Genomic DNA, 16053 nt, shown 5'->3' with positions numbered 1-16053 from the left:
AGAGATTTCTTCTACACGTGTTTTAAAAATGGATATGCAAGCTTGAAACATGTTAAAGATGCAAATGACCTATGGATCCAAAGCTTTTAATGATAATTACAAACACTCATTAAATTCTAAAGTGAACGTTCGGCGAGATATTTACCAGAGTCAAACAAGCCATTATTTTACCCGTTTGCAAAAAGCTGACCTAATAATCATAGATGATTGTAAAGTGATTTTTCATTCGTAACGAGCTATATTATTGTAAGAAATGACTTACGGATTCGGAGTCAACACTTAATTAAAAATCCCCCGCCTCCCCCTTTTCCCGACGATTGCAAAACCTCAGAACTAAAAACTGAAAAGAGCTCACAATCTTTAAAAATCATAGACACTCTTTTAAAATTATATCTCTCTACATTTGTGCATTGTGCATCTCCTTTTTAGATGTACACATTTTTCTTAAATCAAAACTTTGAGTTTTTGTTTTTCTCTTCATGCCATAAACAAAAAAAGGCATATAGATCACAACAAAATGAAAATTTTAGAGTTTATGTATGGAAAAAAATTAAAACAATAACAAATGTAAGTAATGAAAATTTACTCACACACCACAAATGAACACAAAATTTAGTTATCCAAATTTGGAAAATTCCACTAGTTCAACCCTAATTGCATGGAATGTTACAAGAAAGAGATTTTTTCTACACGTGTTTTAAAAATGGATATGTATGCTTGAAACATGTTAAAGATGCAAATGACCTTTGGATCCAAATCTTTTAAAGAGAATAACAAACGCTCATTAAATTCTCAATGAACGTGCAGTGGGATATTTACCATAATCAAACTAGCCATTATTTTGCGCCTTTACAAAAAGCTTACCTAACAATCATAGATTATTGTAAAGTGATTTATCATCCGTAATGGGCTATATTTTTGTAAGAAATGACTTACTGATTGGGAGTCAACACTCAGTTAAAAACACCCCGCCTCCCCCTTTTCCCGATGATTGCAAAACCTGAGATATAAAAACTAAAAAGAGCTAAGATTGACTAAAAATTATAGACACACTTTGGAATTATCTCTCTCAACATTTGTGCATTGTGCGTGTCCATTTTAAATGCAGATTTTTTTCTTAAATCAAAACATTGAGTTTTCTCTCTCCCTTCATCTCGAAAACAAAAAAAGGCAAATAGATCACAACAAATTGAAAAATTTTGAGTTTATGTATGGAAAAAATTTAAAACAATAACAAATGTAAGTAAAGAAAATTTATTCACACACCAAAAATTAACACAAAACTTTTGTTATCCAAGGTAGGGAAATTCCACTAGTTCAACCCTAATAGCTTGGAATTTTACAAGAAAGAGATATCTTCTACACGTGTTTTAAAAATGGATATGCAATCTTGAAACATGTTAAAGATGCAAATGACCTATGGATTCAAAGCTTTTAAAGAGAATGATATACGCTTATTAAATTCTCCAGTGAACGTGCGGTGGGATATTTATCCGAGTCAAACAAGCCATTATTTTGCCCGTTTGCCAAAAGCTGACCTAACAATCATAGATGATTGTAAAGTGATTTTTTATTTGTAACGGGCTATATTATTGTAAGAAATGACTTACGGATTGGGAGTCAACACTCAATAAAAAATCCCCCGCCTCCCCCTTTTCCCGACGATTGCAAAACCTGAGATATAAAAACTGAAAAGAGCTTTCAATCCTTAAAAATCACAGACACTCTGTGGAATTATATCTCTCTACATTTGTGCATTGTGCATCTCCATTTTAGGTGTACTCTTTTTTCTTAAATCAAATCTTTGAGCTTTTGTTCTCCCATCAAGCCGTAAACAAAAAAAGGTAAATAGATCACAACAAAATGAAAATTTTAGAGTTTAAGTATGGAAAAAAATAAAAATAAATAAAATGTAAGTAATTAAAATTTATTCTCACACCACAAATGAACACAAAATTTAGTTATCCAAGATTGGGAAATTCCACTAGTTCAACCCTAATTGCATGGAATTTTACAAGATAGAGATTTGATCTACACGTGTTTTAAAAATGGATATGCATGCTTGAAACTTTTTAAAGATGCAAATGACCTATGGATCCAAAGCTTTTAAAGAGAATAACAAACGCTCATTAAATTCTCAATGAACGTGGAGTGGGATATTTACCAGAATCCAACTAACCATTATTTTGCCCATTTACAAAAAGCTTACCTAACAATCATAGATGACTGTAAAGTGATTTATCATGCGTAACGATCTATATTTTTTTAAGAAATGACTTAAATATTGGGCGTCAACACTTTGTTAAAACCACCCTGCCTCCCCCTTTTCCGCATAATTGCAAAACCTGAGATATAAAAACTAAAAAGAGCTAAGATTGCCTAAAAATTACAGAGACTCTTTGGAATTATCTCTCTCTACATTTGTGCACTGTGCGTCTCCATTTTAAATGCACACTTTTTTCTTAAATCAAAGCTTTGAGTTTTCTCTCTCCCTTCATCCCGTAAACAAAAAAAGGCAAATAGATCACAACAAAATGAGAGTTTTTGAGTTTATGTATGGAAAAAATTTAAAACAATAACAAATGTAAGTAAAGAAAATTTATTCACACCCCAAAAATTAACACAAAACTTTTGTTATCCAAGTTTGGGAAATTCCACTAGTTCAACCCTATTAGCTTGGAATTTTACAAGAAAGAGATATCTTCTACATGTGTTTTAAAAATGGATATGCAAGCTTGGAACATGTTAAAGAAGCAAATGACCAATCGATCCAAAGCTTTTAAAGAGAATAACATACCCTCATTAAATTCTCTAGTGAACGTGCGGTGGGATATTTACCCGAGTCAAACAAGCCATTATTTTGCCCGTTTGCAAAAAGCTGACCTAACAATCATAGATGATTGTAAAGTGATTTTTCATTCGTAACGGGCTATATTAATGTAAGAAATGACTTACGGATTGGGAGTCAACACACAATTAAAAATCCCCCGCCTCCCCCTTTTCCTGACGAATGCAAAACCTGAGATATAAAAATTGAAAAGAGCTTACAATCCTTAAAAATCACTGACACTCTTTTGAATTATATCTCTCTACATTTGTGCATTGTGCATCTCCATTTTAGATATACACTTTTTTCTTAAATCAAAACTTTGAGTTTTTGTTTTCCCTTCATGTCGTAAACAAAAAAAGGTAAATATATCACAACAATATCTAAATTTTAGAGTTTATGTATGGAAAAAAATTAAAACAATAAAAATTGTAATTAATGAAAATTTATTCACACACCACAAATGAACACAAAATTTAGTTATCCAAGATTGGGAAATTCCACTAGTTCAACCCTAATAGCTTGGAATTTTACAAGATAGAGAATTCTTCTACACGTGTTTTAAAAATGGATATGCATGCTTGAAACATGTTAAAGATGCAAATGACCTATGGATCCAAAGCTTTTAATGAGAATAACAAACACTCATTAAATTCTGAAGTGAACGTGCGGCGGGATATTTACCCGAGGCAAACAACACAATATTTTGCCCGTTTGCAAAAAGCAGACCTAACAATCATAGATGATTGTAAAGTGATTTATCATCCGTCACGGGCTATATTTTTGTAAGAAATGACTTACGGATTGGGAGTCAACACTCAGTTAAAAACACCCCGCCTCCCCCTTTTCCCGACGATTGCAAAACTTGAGATATAAAAACTAAAAAGACCTTACAATCTATAAAATTCACAGCCACTCTTTGGAATTAAATCTCTCTACATTTATGCATTGTGCATCTCCATTTCAGATGTACACTTTTTTCTTAAATCAAAACTTTGAGTTTTCGTTTTCCCTTCATGCCGTAAACAAAAAAAGGTAAATAGATCACAACAAAATGAAAATTTTAGAGTTGATGTTTGGAAAAAAATTAAAACAAAAACAAATGTAAGTAATGAAAATTTATTCACACACCACAAATGAACACAAAATTTAGTTATCATAGATCGGGAAATTCCACTAGCTCAACCCTAATTGCATGAAATTTTACATGAAAGAAATTTCTTCTACACGTGTTTTAAAAATGGATATGCATGCTTGAAACATGTTAAAGATGCAAATGACCTCTGGATCCAAAGCTTTTAAAGAGAAAAAAAACGCTCATTAAATTCTCAATGAACATGCAGTGGGATATTTACCAGAATCAAACAAGCCATTATTTTGCCCGTTTACAAAAAGCTTACCTAACAATCATAGATGATTGGAAAGTGATTTATCATCCGTCACGGGCTATATTTTTGTAAGAAATGACTTACGGATTGGGAGTCAACACTCAGTTAAAAACACCCCGCCTCCCCCTTTTTCCGACGATTTCAAAACTTGAGATATAAACACTGAAAAGTCCTTACAATCTATAAAATTCACAAACACTCTTTGGAATTATATCTCCCTACATTTATGCATTGTGCATCTCCATTTCAGATCTACACTTTTTTCTTAAATCAAAACTTTGAGTTTTCGTTCTCCCTTCATGTCTTAAACAAAAAAAGGTAAATAGATCACAACAAAATGTAAATTTTAGAGTTTATGTATGAAAAAAAATTAAAACAATAACAAATGTAATTAATGAAAATTTAATCACACACCACAAATGAACACAAAATTTAGTTATCCAAGATTGGGAAATTCCACTAGTTCAACCCTAATAGCTTGGGAGTTTACAAAATAGAGAATTCTTCTACTCGTGTTTTAAAAATGGATATGCATGCATGAAACATTTTAAAGATGCAAATGACCTATGGATCCAAATCTTTTAAAGAGAAAAACAAATGCTCATTAAATTCTCAATGAACGTGTGGTGGGATATTTACCAGAATCAAACAAGCCATTATTTTGCCCGTTTGCAAAAAGCTTACCTAACAATCATAGATGACTGTAAAGTGATTTATCATCCGTCACGGGCTATATTTTTGTAAGAAATGACTTACGGATTGGGAGTCAACACTCAATTAAAAATCCTCCACCTCCCCCTTTTCCCGACGATTGCAAAACCTGAGATACAAAAACTGAAAAGAGCTTGCAATCCTTAAAAATCACAGACACTCTTTGGAATTATATCTCTCTACATTTGTGCATTGTGCATCTCCATTTTAGATGTACACTTTTTCTTAAATCAAAACTTTGAGTTTTGGTTCTCCCTTCATGCCATAAACAAAAAATGGCAAATAGATCACAACAAAATTAAAATTTTAGAGTTTATGTATGGAAAAAAATTAAAACAATAACAAATGTATGTAATGAAAATTTACTCACGCACCACAAATGAACACAAAATTTAGTTATCCAAGATTGGGAAATTCCACTATTTCAACCCTAATAGCTTGGAATTTTACAAGAATGAGATTTCTTCTACACGTGTTTTAAAAATGGATATGCATGCTTGAAACATGTTAAAGATGCAAATGACCTATGGATCCAAAGCTTTTAATGAGAATTACAAACGCTCATGAAATTCTGAAGTGAACGTGCGGCGGGATATTTTCCCGAGTCAAACAAGCCATTATTTTGCCCGTTTGCAAAAGGTGGACCTAACAATCATAGATGATTATAAAGTGATTTTTCATTCGTAACGGCCTATAATATTGTAAGAAATGACTTACGGATTGGGGGTCAACACTCAATTAAAAATCCCCCGCCTCCCCCTTTTCCTGACTATTGCAAAACCTGAGAACTAAAAACTGAAAAGTGCTCACAATCCTTAAAAATCATTGACACTCTTTGGAATTATATCTCTCTACATTTGTGCATTGTGCATCTCCATTTTAGATGTACACTTTTTTATTAAATCAAAACTTTGAGATTTCGTTCTCCTTTCATGTCGTAAACAAAAAAAGGTAAATAGATCACAACAATATGTAAATTTTAGAGTTTATGTATGGAAAAAAATTAAAACAATAAAAAATATAATTAATGAAAATTTATTCACACACCACAAATGAACACAAAATTTAGTTATCCAAGATTGGGAAATTCCACTAGTTCAACCCTAATAGCTTGGAATTTTACAAGATAGAGAATTCTTCTACACGTGTTTTAAAAATGGATATGCATGCTTGAAACACGTTAAAGATGCAAATGACCTATGGATCCAAAGCTTTTAATGAGAATAACAAACACTCATTAAATTCTAAAGTGAACGTGCGGCGGGATATTTACCCGAGGCAAACAACACAATATTTTTCCCGTTTGCAAAAAGCAGACCTAACAATCATAGATGATTGTAATGTGATTTATCATGTGTAATGGTCTATATGTTTGTAAGAAATGACATATGGATAGGGAGTCAACAGTCAGTTAAAAATACCCATCCTCCTCGTTTTCCCGTCGATTGCAAAACCTGAGATATAAAAACTAAAAAGTTCTTACAATCCCTAAAAATTACAAACACTCTTATGAATTATCTCTCCCTACATTTGTGCATTGTGCATCTCCATTTTAGATGTACACTTTTTTCTTAAATCAAAACATTGAGTTTTCGTTCTCCCATCATCCCATAAACCAAAAAAGGCAAATAGATCACAACAAAATGAAAATTTTAGAGTTTATTTGTGAAAAAAAATTAAAACAATAAAAAATGTAACTATAGAAAATTTATTCACACACCACAAATGAACACAAAAGCTTTGTTTTCCAAGTTTTCGAAATTCCACTAGTTCAACCCAAATTGCATGGAATTTTACAAGAAAGAGATTTCTTCTACACGCGTTTTAAAATTGGATATCCATGCTTGAAACATGTTAAAGATGCAAATGACCTATGGATCCAAAGCTTTTAAAGAGAATAACATACACTCATTAAATTCTCTAGTGAACGTGCGGTGGGATATTCACTCGAGTCAAACAAGCCATTATTTCGCCCGTTTGCAAAAAGTTGACCTAACAATCATTGATGATTGTAAAGTGATTTTTCATTCGTAACGGGCTATATTATTGTAAGAAATGACTTACGGATTGGGAGTCAACACTCAATTAAAAATCCCCCGCCTCCCCCTTTTCCCGACGATTGCAAAACCTGAGATATAAAGACTTAAAAGAGCTTACAATCCTTAAAAATCACAGACACTCTTTGGAATTATATCTCTCTACATTTGTACATTGTGCATCTCCATTTTAGATGTACTCTTTTTTCTTAAATCAAAACATTGAGTTTTCGTTCTCCCTTCATGCCGTAAACAAAAAAAGGTAAATAGATCACAACAAAATGAAAATTTTAGAGTTTAAGTATGGAAAAAAATAAAAAATGTAAGCAATAAAAATTTATTCACACACCACAAATGAACACAAAATTTAGTTATCCAAGATTGGGAAATTCCACTAGTTCAACCCTAATTGCATGGAATTTTACAAGATAGAGATTTGTTCTACACGTGTTTTAAAAAGGGATATGCATGCTTGAAACTTGTTAAAGATGCAAATGACCTATGGATCCAAAGCTTTTAAAGAGAATAACAAACGCTCATTAAATTCTCAATGAACGTGCAGTGGGATATTTACCAGAATCCAACTAGCCATTATTTTTCCCATTGACAAAAAGCTTACCTAACAATCATAGATGACTGTAAAATGATTTATCATCCGTAACGATCTATATTTTTGTAAGAAATGACTTACATATTGGGCGTCAACACTCTGTTAAAACCACCCCGCCTCCCCCTTTTCCGGACAATTGCAAAACCTGAGATATAAAAACTAAAAAAAGCAAAGATTGCCTAAAAATTACAGGGACTCTTTGGAATTATCTCTCTCTACATTTGTGCACTGTGAGTCTCCATTTTAAATGTACACTTTTTTCTTAAATAAAAGCTTTGAGTTTTTTCTCTCCCTTCCTCCCGTAAAAAAAAAAAAAGCAAATAGATCACAACAAAATGAAAGTTTTTGAGTTTATGTATGGAAATAATTTAAAACAATAACAAATTTAAGTAAAGAAAATTTATTCACACACCAAAAATTAACACAAAACTTTTGTTATCCAAGTTTGGGAAATTCCACTAGTTCAACCCTAATAGCTTGGAATTTTACAAGAAAGAGATATCTTCTGCACGTGTTTTAAAAATGGATATGCAAGCTTGGAACATGTTAAAGATGCAAATGACCGATCGATCCAAAGCTTTTAAAGAGAATAACATACCCTCATTAAATTCTCTAGTGAACGTGTGGTGGGATATTTACCCGAGTCAAACAAGCCATTATTTTGCCCGTTTGCAAAAAGCTGACCTAACAATCATAGATGATTGTAAAGTGATTTTTCATTCGTATCGGGCTAGATTATTGTAAGAAATGACTGACGGATTGGGACTCAACACACAATTAAAAATCCCCCGCCTCCCCCTTTTCCCGATGAATGCAAAACCTGAGATATAAAAATTGAAAAGAGCTTACAATCCATAAAAATCACAGACACTCTTTTGAATTATATCTCTCTACATTTGTGCATTGTGCATCTCCATTTTAGAAGTACACTTTTTTCTTAAATCAAAACTTTGAGTTTTTGTTTTCCCTTCATGTCGTAAACAAAAAAAGGTAAATAGATCACAACAATATGTAAATTTTAGAGTTTATGTATGGAAAAAAATTAAAACAATAAAAAATGTAATTAATGAAAATTTATTCACCCACCACAAATGAACACAAAATTTAGTTATCCAAGATTGGGAAATTCCACTAGTTCAACCCTAATAGCTTGGAATTTTACAAGATAGAGAATTCTTCTACTCGTGTTTTAAAAATGGATATGCATGCTTGAAACATGTTAAAGATGCAAATGACCTATGGATCCAAAGCTTTTAATGAGAATAACAAAGACTCAATAAATTCTGAAGTGAACGTGCGGCGGGATATTTACTCGAGGCAAACAACACAATATTTTGCCCGTTTGCAAAAAGTAGACCTAACAATCATAGATGATTGTTAAGTGATTTATCATCCGTCACGGGCTATATTTTTGTAAGAAATGACTTACGGATTGGGAGTCAACACTCAGTTAAAAACACCCCGCCTCCCCCTTTTCCCGACGGTTGCAAAACCTGAGATATAAAAACTAAAAAGACCTTACAATCTATAAAATTCACAGACACTCTTTGGAATTATATCTCTCTACATTTATGCATTGTGCATCTCCATTTCAGATGTACACTTTTTTCTTAAATCAAAACTTTGAGTTTTCGTTCCCCCTTCATGCTGAAAACAAAAAAGGTAAATAGATCACACCAAAATGAAAATTTTAGAGTTGATCTTTGGAAATAAATTAAATCAAAAACAAATGTAAGTAATGAAAATTTATTCACACACCACAAATGAACACAAAATTTAGTTATCATAGATTGGGAAATTCCACTAGCTCAACCCTAATTGCATGAAATTTTACAAGAAAGAAATTTCTTCTACACGTGTTTTAAAAATGGATATGCATGCTTGAAACATGTTAAAGATGCAAATGACCTATGGATCCAAAGCTTTTAAAGACAAAAAAAACGCTCATTAAATTCTCAATGAACGTGCGGTGGGATATTTACCAAAATCAAACAAGCCATTATTTTGCCCGTTTACAAAAAGCTTACCTAACAATCATAGTTGATTGGAAAGTGATTTATCATCCGTCACGGGCTATATTTTTGTAAGAAATGACTTACGGGTTGGGAGTCAACACTCTGTTAAAAACACCCCGCCACCCCCTTTTTCCGACGATTTCAAAACCTGAGATATAAACACTGAAAAGTCCTTACAATCTATAAAATTCACAGACACTCTTTGGAATTATATCTCCCTACATTTATGCATTGTGCATCTCCATTTCAGATCTACACTTTTTTCTTAAATCAAAACTTTGAGTTTTCGTTCTCCCTTCATGTCTTAAACAAAAAAAGGTAAATAGATCACAAAAAAATGTAAATTTTAGAGTTTATGTATGAAAAAAAATTAAAACAATAAAAAATGTAATTAATGAAAATTTATTCACACACCACAAATGAACACAAAATTTAGTTATCCAAGATTGGGAAATTCCACTAGTTCAACCCTAATATCTTGGAATTTTACAAACTAGAGAATTCTTCTACACGTGTTTTAAAAATGGATATGCATGCTTGAAACATGTTAAAGATGCAAATGACCAATGGATCCAAAGCTTTTAAAGGGAAAAACAAACCCTCATTAAATTCTCAATGAACGTGTGGTGGGATATTTACCAGAATCAATCAAGCCATTATTTTGCCCGTTTACAAAAAGCTTACCTAACAATCATAGATGGTTGAAAAGTGATTTATCATCCGTCACGGGCTATATTTTTGTAAGAAATGACTTACGGATTGGGAGTCAACACTCAGTTAAAACCACCCCACCTCCCCCTTTTCCCGACTATTGCAAAACCTGAGATATAAAAACTAAAAAGACCTTACAATCTATAAAATTCACAGACACTCTTTGGAATTATATCTCTCTACATTTATGCATTGTGCATCTCCATTTCAGATGTACACTTTTTTCTTAAATCAAAACTTTGAGTTTTCGTTCTCCCTTCATGTCGTAAAGAAAAAAAAGTAAAAAGATCACAACAAAATGTAAATTTTAGAGTTTATGTATGGAAAAAAATTAAAACAATAACAAATGTAAGTAATGAAAATTTATTCACACACCACAAATGAACACAAAATTTAGTTATCCAAGATTGGGAAATTCCGCTAGTTCAACCCTAATATCTTGGAATTTTACAAAATAGAGAATTCTTCTGCACGTGTTTTAAAAATGGATATGCATGCTTGAAACATGTTAAAGATGCAAATGACCTATGGATCCAAAGCTTTTAAAGAGAAAAACAAACGCTCATTAAATTCTCAATGAACGTGTGGTGGGATATTTACCAGAATCAATCAAGCCATTATTTTGCCCGTTTACAAAAAGCTTACCTAACAATCATAGATGGTTGTAAAGTGATTTATCATCCGTCACGGGCTATATTTTTGTAAGAAATGACTTACGTATTGGGAGCCAACACTCAGTTAAAAACACCCCGCCTCCCCCTTTTCCCGACGATTGCAAAACCTGAGATATAAAAACTAAAAAGACGTTACAATCTATAAAATTCACAGACACTCTTTGGAATTATATCTCTCTACATTTATGCATTGTGCATCTCCATTTCAGATGTACACTTTTTTCTTAAATCAAAACTTTGAGTTTTCGTTCTCCCTTCATGTCTTAAACAAAAAAAGGTAAATAGATCACAAAAAAATGTAAATTTTAGAGTTTATGTATGGAAAAAAATTAAAACAATAACAAATGTAATTAATGAAAATTTATTCACACACCACAAATGAACACAAAATTTAGTTATCCAAGATTGGGAAATTCCACTAGTTCAACCCTAATAGCTTGGGATTTTACAAAATAGAGAATTCTTCTACTCGTGTTTTAAAAATGGATATGCATGCTTGAAACATGTTAAAGATGCAAATGACCTATGGATCCAAAGCTTTTAAAGAGAAAAACAAATGCTCATTAAATTCTCAATGAACGTGTGGTGGGATATTTACCAGAATCAAACATGCCATTATTTTGTCCGTTTACAAAAAGCTTACCTAATAATCATAGATGACTGTAAAGTGATTTATCATCCGTCACGGGCTATATTTTTGTAAGAAATGACTTACGGATTGGGAGTCAACACTCAATTAAAAATCGCCCGCCACCCCGTTTTCCCGACGATTGCAAAACCTGAGATATAAAAACTGAAAAGAGCTTACAATCCTTAAAAATCACAGACACTCTTTGGAATTATATCTCTCTACATTTGTGCATTGTGCATCTCCATTTTAGATGTACACTTTTTCTTAAATCAAAACTTTGAGTTTTGGTTCTCCCTTCATGCCATAAACAAAAAATGGCAAATAGATCACAACAAAATGAAAATTTTAGAGTTTGTGTATGGAAAAAAATTAAAACAATAACAAATGTATGTAATGAAAATTTACTCACGCACCACAAATGAACACAAAATTTAGTTATCCAAGATTGGGAAATTCCACTATTTCAACCCTAATAGCTTGGAATTTTACAAGAATGAGATTTCTTCTACACGTGTTTTTAAAATGGATATGCATGCTTGAAACATGTTAAAGATGCAAATGACCTATGGATCCAAAGCTTTTAATGAGAATTATAAACGCTCATTAAATTCCGAAGTGAACGTGCGGCGGGATATTTTCCCGAGTCAAACAAGCCATTATTTTGCCCGTTTGCAAAAAGTGGACCTAACAATCATAGATGATTGTAAAGTGATTTTTCATTCGTAACGGCCTATAATATTGTAAGAAATGACTTACGGATTGGGGGTCAACACTCAATTAAAAATCCCCCGCCTCCCCCTTTTCCTGACGATTGCAAAACCTGAGAACTAAAAACTGAAAAGTGCTCACAATCCTTAAAAATCACAGACACTCTTTGGAATTATATCTCTCTACATTTGTGCATTGTGCATCTCCATTTTAGATGTACACTTTTTTATTAAATCAAAACTTTGAGATTTCGTTCTCCTTTCATGCTGTAAACAGAAAAAGGTAAATAGATCACAACAATATGTAAATTTTAGAGTTTATGTATGGAAAAAAATTAAAACACTAAAAAATGTAATTAATTAAAATTTATTCACACACCACAAATGAACACAAAATTTAGTTATCCAAGATTGGGAAATTCCACTAGTTCAACCCTAATAGCTTGGAATTTTACAGGATAGAGAATTCTACTACACGTGTTTTAAAAATGGATATGCATGCTTGAAACATGTTAAAGATGCAAATGACCTATGGATCCAAAGCTTTTAATGAGAATAACAAACACTCATTAAATTCTGAAGTGAACGTGCGGCGGGATATTTACCCGAGGCAAACAACACAATATTTTGCCCGTTTGCAAAAAGCAGACCCAACAATCATAGATGATTGTAATGTGATTTATCATGTGTAACGGTCTATATTTTTGTAAGAAATGACATATGGATTGGGAGTCAATAGTCAATTAAAAATACCCATCCTCCTCGTTTTCCCGTCGAATGCAAAACCTGAGATATAAAAACTAAAAAGTTCTTACAATCCCTAAAAATTACAAACACTCCTATGAATTATCTCTCCCTACATTTGTGCATTGTGCATCTCCATTTTAGATGTACACTTTTTTCTTAAATCAAAACAATGTGTTTTCGTTCTCCCTTCATCCCATAAACCAAAAAAGGCAAATAGATCACAACAAAATGAAAATTTTAGAGTTTATTTGTGAAAAAAAATTAAAACAATAACAAATGTAACTATAGAAAATTTATTCACACGCCACAAATGAACACAAAAGCTTTGTTTTCCAAGTTTTCGAAATTCCACTAGTTCAACCCTAATTGCATGGAATTTTACAAGAAAGAGATTTCTTCTACACGCGTTTTAAAAATGGATATGCATGCTTGAAACATGTTAAAGATGAAAATGACCTATGGATCCAAAGCTTTTATAGAGAATAACATACACTCATTAAATTCTCTAGTGAACGTGCGGTGGGATATTCACCCGAGTCAAATAAGCCATTATTTCGCCCATTTGAAAAAAGCTGACTAACAATCATTGATGATTGTAAAGTGATTTTTCATTCGTAACAGGCTATATTATTGTAACAAATGACTTACGGATTGGGAGTCAACACTCAATTAAAAATCCCCCGCCTCCCCCTTTTCCTGACGATTGCAAAATCTGAGATATAAAGACTTAAAAGAGCTTACAATCCTTAAAAATCACAGACACTCTTTGGAATTATATCTCTCTACATTTGTGCATTGTGCATCTCCATTTTAGATGTACTCTTTTTTCTTAAATCAAAACATTGAGTTTTCGTTCTCCCTTCATGCCGTAAACAAAAAAAGGTAAATAGATCACAACAAAATGAAAATTTTAGAGTTTAAGAATGGATAAAAATAAAAAAAAATAAAAAATGTAAGTAATAAAAATTTATTCACACACCACAAATGAACAAAAAATTTAGTTATCCAAGATTGGGAAATTCCACTAGTTCAACCCTAATTGCATGGAATTTTACAAGATAGAGATTTGTTCTACACGTGTTTTAAAAAGGGATATGCATGCTTGAAACTTCTTCAAGATGAAAATGACCTATGGATCCAAAGCTTTTAAAGAGAATAACAAACGCTCATTAAATTCTCAATGAACGTGCAGTGGGATATTTACCAGAATCCAACTAGCCATTATTTTTCCCATTTACAAAAAGCTTACCTAACAATCATAGATGACCGTAAAATGATTTATCATCCGTAACGATCTATATTTTTGTAAGAAATGACTTACATATCGGGCGTCAACACTCTGTTAAAACCACCCCGCCTCCCCCTTTTCCGGACAATTGCAAAACATGAGATATAAAAACTAAAAAAAGGAAAGATTGCCTAAAAATTACAGGGACTCTTTGGAATTATCTCTCTACATTTGTGCACTGTGAGTCTCCATTTTAAATGTACACTTTTTTCTTAAATAAAAGCTTTGAGTTTTTTCTCTCCCTTCCTCCCGTAAACAAAAAAAGGCAAATAGATCACAACAAAATGAAAGTTTTTGAGTTTATGTATGGAAAAAATTTAAAACAATAACAAATGTAAGTAAAGAAAATTTATTCACACACCAAAAATTAACACAAAACTTTTGTTATCCAAGTTTAGGAAATTCCACTAGTTCAACCCTAATAGCTTGGAATTTTACAAGAAAGAGATATCTTCTACACGTGTTTTAAAAATGGATATGCAAGCTTGGAACATGTTAAAGATTCAAATGACCGATCGATCCAAAGCTTTTAAAGAGAATAACATACCCTCATTAAATTCTCTAGTGAACGTGCGGTGGGATATTTACCCGAGTCAAACAAGCCATTATTTTGCCCGTTTGCAAAAAGCTGACCTAACAATCATAGATGATTGTAAAGTGATTTTTCATTCGTAACGGGCTATATTATTGTAAGAAATGACTTACGGATTGGGAGTCAACACACAATTAAAAATCCCCCGCCTCCCCCTTTTCCCGACGAATGCAAAACCTGAGATATAAAAATTGAAAAGAGCTTACAATCCTTAAAAATCACAGACACTCTTTTGAATTATATCTCTCTACATTTGTGCATTGTGCATCTCCATTTTAGAAGTACACTTTTTTCTTAAATCAAAACTTTGAGTTTTTGTTTTCCCTTCATGTCGTAAACAAAAAAAGGTAAATAGATCACAACAATATGTAAATTTTAGAGTTTATGTATGGAAAAAAATTAAAACAATAAAAAATGTAATTAATGATAATTTATTCACACACCACAAATGAACACAAAATTTAGTTATCCAAGATTGGGAAATTCCATTAGTTCAACCCTAATAGCTTGGAATTTTACAAGATAGAGAATTCTTCTACACGTGTTTTAAAAATGGATATGCATGCTTGAAACATGTTAAAGATGCAAATGACCTATGGATCCAAAGCTTTTAATGAGAATAACAAACACTCATTAAATTCTGAAGTGAACGTGCGGCGGGATATTTACTCGAGGCAAACAACACAATATTTTGCCCGTTTACAAAAAGTAGACCTAACAATCATAGATGATTGTAAAGTGATTTATCATCCGTCTCGGGCTATATTTTTGTAAGAAATGACTTACGGATTGGGAGTCAACACTCAGTTAAAAACACCCCGCCTCCCCTTTTTCCCGACGATTGCAAAACCTGAGATATAAAAACTAAAAAGACCTTACAATCTATAAAATTCACAGACACTCTTTGGAATTATCTCTCTCTACATTTATGCATTGTGCATCTCCATTTCAGATGTACACTTTTTTCTTAAAACAAAACTTTGAGTTTTCGTTCTCCCTTCATGTCGTAAACAAAAAAAGGTAAATAGATCACACCAAAATGAAAATTTTAGAGTTGATCTTTGGAAATAAATTAAAACAAAAACAAATGTAAGTAATGAAAATTTATTCACACAC

Source organism: Aristolochia californica, unplaced genomic scaffold, assembly GCF_029961685.1.
Source record: "Aristolochia californica isolate CCGP_79_NKW_82.1479 unplaced genomic scaffold, dmAriCali1.0.hap1 SCAF_12, whole genome shotgun sequence".
NCBI classification, from domain to species: Eukaryota; Viridiplantae; Streptophyta; class Magnoliopsida; order Piperales; family Aristolochiaceae; genus Aristolochia; species Aristolochia californica.
This window is presented reverse-complemented; position numbering follows the sequence as displayed.